Below are 7,282 nucleotides of genomic sequence, written 5' to 3' on the forward strand. Positions count from 1 at the left end.
CATATTATCGTTATATAGCACTATGTGCCAAGCACTGTATTAAGCATTTATTAACTATTCATAACAACTCTTTGAGCTAGGTACTATTATTATCCTCATTCATAGATGAGGAAATTGAGAAATAGGTGTTTTAAATAATTTGCTCAAGGCCACACAGCCAATAAGCATAGAATAGGGATTTAAATCCAAATAGCCTGGCTCTGGAGTCTATGCTTTTAGCGACTGTGCTATACTGCTTCTTGAAATATGTTTTAAATGCTCTGGTTAACTTTGTGTTTCCTGAAGCTTAATCCTAATGGATTTTGTAAACATACCCTGCCAGTGAATTTCTGCCTGTACATTTACATTCATGCATGTTCCATGTCTAGAACAGTCCATCTGCTTCTTACATATATAAAGTATGAGTTATATAGTCTGTCTATATCTATCTATCTATCTATCTATCTATCTATCTATCTAGTCTACCTACCTACTTAACCTATATTCTAAAGAAGAACTAATTCAAGTGGTTATAAATAATGTACAATTGCATAGATTTTGTTTATACTACCTCATTTTTTTGTTCAACCTAAAATCTTAACTTGTTATAGTCACAACTGTTGGTTAGTACATGATAGAAGACATGTATTTTAAATTTTTGGATAAAATCATACTTTCTAGCTGGAGCTCAGCCTTACAACTGTTGCTTTAAAGATATATTTTTCAAATTTACATGTACATTAGTCACTGGTGATAATATTAGACTGAAGTTTCTGATTCAGGTTGGAAATTGAATGTCTGAATTTCTGTCAAGATAAAGTATCATATGATATAGTACATATAATATTTTATATTGATACATAAATGATTGCATAAGACATCCTTTAGAATGACCTTAGGATTTGCCTTCTCTGGGCACAGTTGACTTTTAGTTTCACCACAGAAGTGTGATTGGAAGATTCACATTTGAAGTTCATGGCAGGGACCCTATTTGAGTTGCTTTTTTCTAAAGTTACTTCTTTCAACTGGTGATCCTACTCAACACATACCTAAAATTTGTTCTGTATACTTTATCATGTATTTACCCATTAAGCCCTTACCATGCACCAGCTTGGTCCTTGACTCAAAGAAGCTCTCATTCTTGGGGCAGGATGAAAGGGAGGGTGGCCTAAGACGTGTAAGATTAAAAAGTCAAACTAAGTATTTTAGTTATTACAGTAGAAATTTGTATGTGGTCACAAAGGAAGTAATCATTCACTTCTAACAGCTTGACATTTAGAAAAACATCAAATGTGGCTGCAAAGAGAAGGTGTTTCTTGAATGGATTCTAGAAAGCAAGTGTTGTCTAAACAACAATGAAGTCAGCATGAAGGTGGATAGTGACCTGGCCTGACTGAGAAAATGACATTCCACTGATATGGCATCATGGGTTCCTTGGATCTCATTTGGGGCTGGGGGGTGCCAAAGTACTTGCTGCAATAGACAGTAGAACCTAAGTGGGCATGAAAGGGTTAAGCAGAGGGGCAATTGGCCAGTCTTGCATCAGCAGTTGGGCTGTTGAATCTGTTCCTTGTTTGAACATCAGGCACTAAATTTATGCTGAAGTGTGGTACCTATTCTTCTGCATTCTTAATAAATAAATGTATATGCCAAATCTTCATATTTCAAAATGGTGCATAGTACTTGGTACATAAAAATAATGTTTATAACAGTTGTTTGTTATAAAGCCTAACATTAAAAATATAAATACATGTTAACTATCTAAGCAGCTTTACAATTGAACTTTACTGAAAACTGTTAAAGCTATCTATGTTCAGATACAGTATAACTTGCATTAATAAATGATAGATCAATAAGACAACAGTGCATTTTCAAACAGTGTCCTTAAATTTTACTTTGGGTTACTTAATAATATAAACAATTTATTATCAGAACTTAGTTATGCAATACTTCTAGTAGCTCAACGGTCACTCTGTAGTGACTATTTAATTTAGTTAATTAACCCCCCAAAATTAAAGACTGATAGAATATTAGAATTGAAAAGAAATCTAAAAAATCCTCTAGCAGTGTGTTGCCAAATCCAAATTATAGTATAGGCTGGTAAACAATTTAAAATCCACCACAGATGCCAATAATGTGATAAAATTTTAAAAAGGTTAGATGAGTGTGAAAGATGAGTCTAGTCCAAACCACTGACATGAAGTATGAGAAGATTCAGATGTAAGGCAGTGATAGCATTTTACAGAACATCAGTTAGTGGTTTAAAAAAGGATTCAATCAGTTTCCTTTTATGAGGGTGAAAACTGAATTGCAGAGACATTATCTTATGCAAAATCATACAGTTCAATAGTACCAGAACAATTAAAGGAAATGTGTTTATTGAACACCTCCTATATGGAAGACACTGAAATAATTGTTTTGAAGGGAATATATTGGTCTAAGGCAGAGAAATTAGTCTATTCTATTGATAAGAAATTATGTATGCAGATATATATATAATATATATATATATATATATATATATATATATATATATATATATATATCCTTGTGCATGATATACACTGAGTTGGCCAGATTATTATGATCTCTGAATGCATAATAATCTGGCCACTCAGTGTATATCCTATATAATAAAAGGTTAACATGCAAATTGTCCCCTTGACCAAGAGTTCAACCAGCAAGCAGGCCAGCCAAATGCCCATGTCCCCTCCTCCTGGCCAGGCTGGCTAGACCCTACCCATGCACAAATTCATGCACTGGGCCTCTAATACATGCACTTAGTGGCCAGATTATTATGTGTTTAGAGATCATAATAATCTGGTCACTCAGTGTATATACGTATGTCTTTGTGTGTTTTGTCTTTTAGGATAAAATGATAGAGGAATGGATTGGGGTCAGAGGGTCCTTCTAGGTAAAATTTAAGAATTAAGACTTTATCCTCAATGCAACTGGAAATCAATAGAGAATTTTAGGTAGGGAAAGTACATGAGTAAGTGTGTATACAAGAATAACCGCAGGAGTGTGGTTGGTCATCTGGAGAGAGAGCCCAGAGGCAGGAAATCAGGAGGATAAACTATCAGTTCCAGTGAGCACAGATGGGGCCCTTCCTAAGCAGTAGCCATGGGGATTAATACATACACATTAGCTAAACTATGCGTGATAGAAAGATATAAGCATTAACAACTCATGTTTAAAAATATTCACATCTGACAGTGACTCAAGTGTCTTTAGAAACCTCATTTCTCCTTTACCTGCCTGTCATTAGATAATGATATGTAACTCAAGGAGTGTCAGCCCAAAGAGCATCAGAGTGGAGGGGAGATATGGAAACTGACCCTGGGCTTCAGAGTTTCAGCTGACCCACACGCCACGGAAGATATTGTGTGAAGTGAAGCATATGTGTTGAAAATAATTCACCTGCCTCCTCCCATCTGGCCAAGATGAACCCCATTACCGTCAAAAGAACAATTCAGGGTGAACTTGGGAGCGAGGAATTGGTATTTATCCTTATAAATAAGTAACAACTCTTTAATGCCTCAGCCTGCATGATTATATTAGTATTCTGGGTTTTGAATGAAAAAGGACGCTCCATAGCAGAGAAAACTAGGCAAGTAAAGGGTCATAGATATATTATTTGAGTTATATTTGGAAAGCTCAGTGAGCCGTGATAAGCTATATAATCACAAAGCACGGGCAGTTAGACCTACAGTTTAGCTCTCAGCTCTGTTGCTTGTTGTGATCTAATCTCTTTGAAATTAGTTTTTCTCATTTTGAAAACACAGGCATAATTAAACCAACCTTATTCATTGGTTGTAAAGGTAAAATTGCATAGTGTTTGTGAGTGTGCTCACCACAGAGTGTGAAAGCTAGTGGATAATTGAAAGAGAACAACAAAAAACGTACTAGGCAGCATCAAGTTGGGTTTCAGATCAGTAACTCTGGAGTTAGGGCCATCTGGGTTAATCCAGGCTGCAACACTGACTAGCTTTGTGTCCTTCAGCAAGAAACACCAGGAGCCTCAATTTCCTTCATCTGTAACATATGGATTCAAATAATACCTCATAGAGTGTGTGTGTGTGTGTGTGTCTCACAAACAGTAAACTTTCAATATTAATCGTCATTATTGTGTTATCACTGAATTGTCTTTCTGTTTCCCATCTAAGAAAAGTTGTTGCACTGCTTGAAAGTATGGTAGTTTCAGTTTACTAGCAAATTTCTGTGACTCTTTAATGAATCTTGAAATCTTTGAGTGAAATGGGAATGTATAAAACAACCAGTCAAATTTCCCACGTAATTGGGATCCAGCCAAGCATGAGAGCTCCAAGGATGGGAGCTCCTTCCCACCCTAGCCTCTTGTTTTACCATATGTCCATTCTGATTGGAACCATATGACCACACTGATAGAACAGACTTCCTTTGATTATGCAAAAATTACCTCCTTGTAATTACCTCTCCTTCAAGGAGACAAAATTCATTTTCCAAATCACCCAAAGAAAATATACTTTCTTAGAGAACATCTATTCATGTTTTTGAAGATATTTAGATATCCATTTTGATTTTCCATACCCAGAGTAATTGTCTACATCTTTGGACGCAGCTTAATATCATTGCCTCATAAGTACACTTTTGACCTCAGTAATAGGTTTATTTTCTTTTTAAACATTAACTACTTCAAAATTGAGTGACCTTGGACCACTGCAATTGATTTCATTTCCCTGGTTTTAGGACTTTACATATATTCCCATGAATTTTTGTCATGAAAGGTTTAGTTCACTGTTGATGATGAACTGCTCATAGAACTTGATAAAAGTTTGGGGATATATATCTCCTGGTGCACAAAATTTATGCATGGGGGAGGGGAAGGGGGGTCCCCTCAGCCAGCCTGCACCTTCTCTAATCCAGGACCCCTTGGGGGATGTCTGAGTGCTGGTTTAGGCCCAATCCCAGGGATTACCGGCAGTCGGACATCCCTCCCACAATCCTGGATCACTGGCTCCTAATCACTCATCTGCCTGCCTGGTCACCCTAATTGCCCTCCTACCCCCGCCTGCTGGCCTGATTTCCCCTCACTGCCTCTGCGTGTTGGCCTGATTGCCCTTAACTGCCCCCCTAACCTGCTGCCCAGGTCACCCCCAACTGCACCCCCTGCCAGCCTGGTCACCCTTAACTGCCCCCTCCTGCTGGCCTGGTTGCCCCCAACTGACCCCCCTCCTGGCCTGGTCACCCCAAACTGCCCCCCCCCCACCAACTTGGTTGCCCCACACAGCCTGCTTGTTCAGTCATTTGGTCATTCCTCACTAATCCCGCTGCCAGCCTGGTTGTAGGCAGCCATTTTGTGAGGGCATGAGAGTCAATTTGCATATTACTTCTTCATTATATAGGATGGTAATGTATTCACCGAATAGTCCGAAACACATTTTTATGTGTTACACAGGTTTTCTAAGATTTATGAAAAAAAGAGACATGAATTTTTAAAAGTTATTAAAACAAAATGTTATTTGAAATACATAAATATGGATTTTGAGACCTGTGTCACTTTTAGGTGCTTTGTGACTGCTGTGGACCCAGAAAAGCCAGGTTTCATCCCTGTTCACAGCTTGACATCAGCCTCCTTTCTTGGTGCATCTCTCTGAATTTCCCACTTATACCAGAGGGAAAGTGCTGGAAATTTCATTTTTCTTTCTTTTCAATTTACTCATTTTTCTTGATAGTGCTTGGGAACACATTCACCTAGAGAACTCCTGCTCATTCTTCAAGATCATACCCTGATATCATCACTTCTCCAAGAAGCCTTTGAAAACCTCCCCTCAGGACTCAGGGCTCCCTTTCTGTTTTCTCACAGACTCCCTTGTTCCACTTCACAGTGAATTAGTTCATTGCAAGGAACTGGAAATCCTGATTTAATAAGAGAGGCAGAGAGGGAAATGTACTGACTCAGAATCTACAGAAGGGTTAAAAAATAAGACCATGTGAAGAGCAAAAGGCAGATCAAATTCTAGAAAATCCAGGTGCTGACTCCTAGACTAACTCCTCATTACTTATCTTTTCCTTGTTAGCTTTCTCCTCTCTTACCTCAAACTGACGTTCTTCACAAAGTTAGAAATACAGCTCTACTAGTAAACAGTAACCCAGCTTTAAATCTTACCAATTTCCACTAGGAAGGGAGAATGACCCCTTTTATCAGAATGAGTTTGAAAAATCTCAGGAAAGTATATGATTTGACCACCACTGGACTCATTAATCATGTGACCAGTGGAGCAAAATACTACAGTTAGTTTGGCTGAGCTGTGGTCGTCACCACTGGGTGAGGTTCTAGTGACTGGGAGTCAGTGTTATCTAAAAACATGTCATCTTTTACTGAAGATGTCTAGATATCAGGATATGTGAAGGCACAATTTTCAGTGTAGGGAGAGAGGAAGGTAATGCTAACTATCCCATCATTATTCATTTTCCCCTATTTATTTGCATCTTAAAATTAGCTTGTGAAACTCATAAAGGCAATAAATACTTCTTAAGATAGTGACCATGGCCTTTTTTTTTTTTTTCCATGTCTGGATGTCTGGAATGTATGTGTTTGTATATATATTTATATTTATCTCCAATCTGGGACCCCTCAAGGGATGTCCAACTGCCTGTTTAGGCCTGATCAGACATCCCTCTCACAATCCAGGACTGCTGGCTCCCAACTGCTCACCTGCCTGCCTTCCTGATTACCCCTAACCACTTCTGCCTGCCAGCCTGATCACCCATTAACCACTCCCCTGCCAGCCTGATTGATGCCTAACTACTCCCCTGCCAACCTGATTTCCCCTAACTGCCCTCCCCTGCAGGCCTGGTCACCCCTAAAAGCCCTCCCCTGCAGACTAGATCATCCCCAACTGCCCTCCCTTGCAGGCCTGGTCCCCCCAACTGCCCACCCCTGCTGGCCATCTTGTGACAGCCATCTGTGTCCAAATGGGGGCAGCTATCTTTGACCATATTTGGGCAGCCATCTTGTGTGTTGAAGTAATGGTTAATTTGCATATTGCTATTTTATTAGATAAGATAGAGGCCTGGTGCATGGGTGGAGGCCAGCTGGTTTGCCCTGAAGGGTGTCCCAGATCAGAGTGGGGGTTTCCTTGGGGCATGGGGCAGCCTGGGTGAGACGTCTGTGGTGGTTTGCAGGCTAGCCACACCCTCCACCCCCTACTCCCCTTGCGACCCAAGCAGAGGCCCTGGTATCTGGGATTTATTTATCTCCTATAATTGAAACTTTGTAGCCTTGAGCAGAGACCAAGGCAGGGCAGGGCTGCTGAAGCTT

The sequence above is a fragment of the Pipistrellus kuhlii genome, unplaced genomic scaffold (assembly GCF_014108245.1).
Source record: "Pipistrellus kuhlii isolate mPipKuh1 unplaced genomic scaffold, mPipKuh1.p scaffold_m20_p_12, whole genome shotgun sequence".
NCBI lineage: Eukaryota > Metazoa > Chordata > Mammalia > Chiroptera > Vespertilionidae > Pipistrellus > Pipistrellus kuhlii.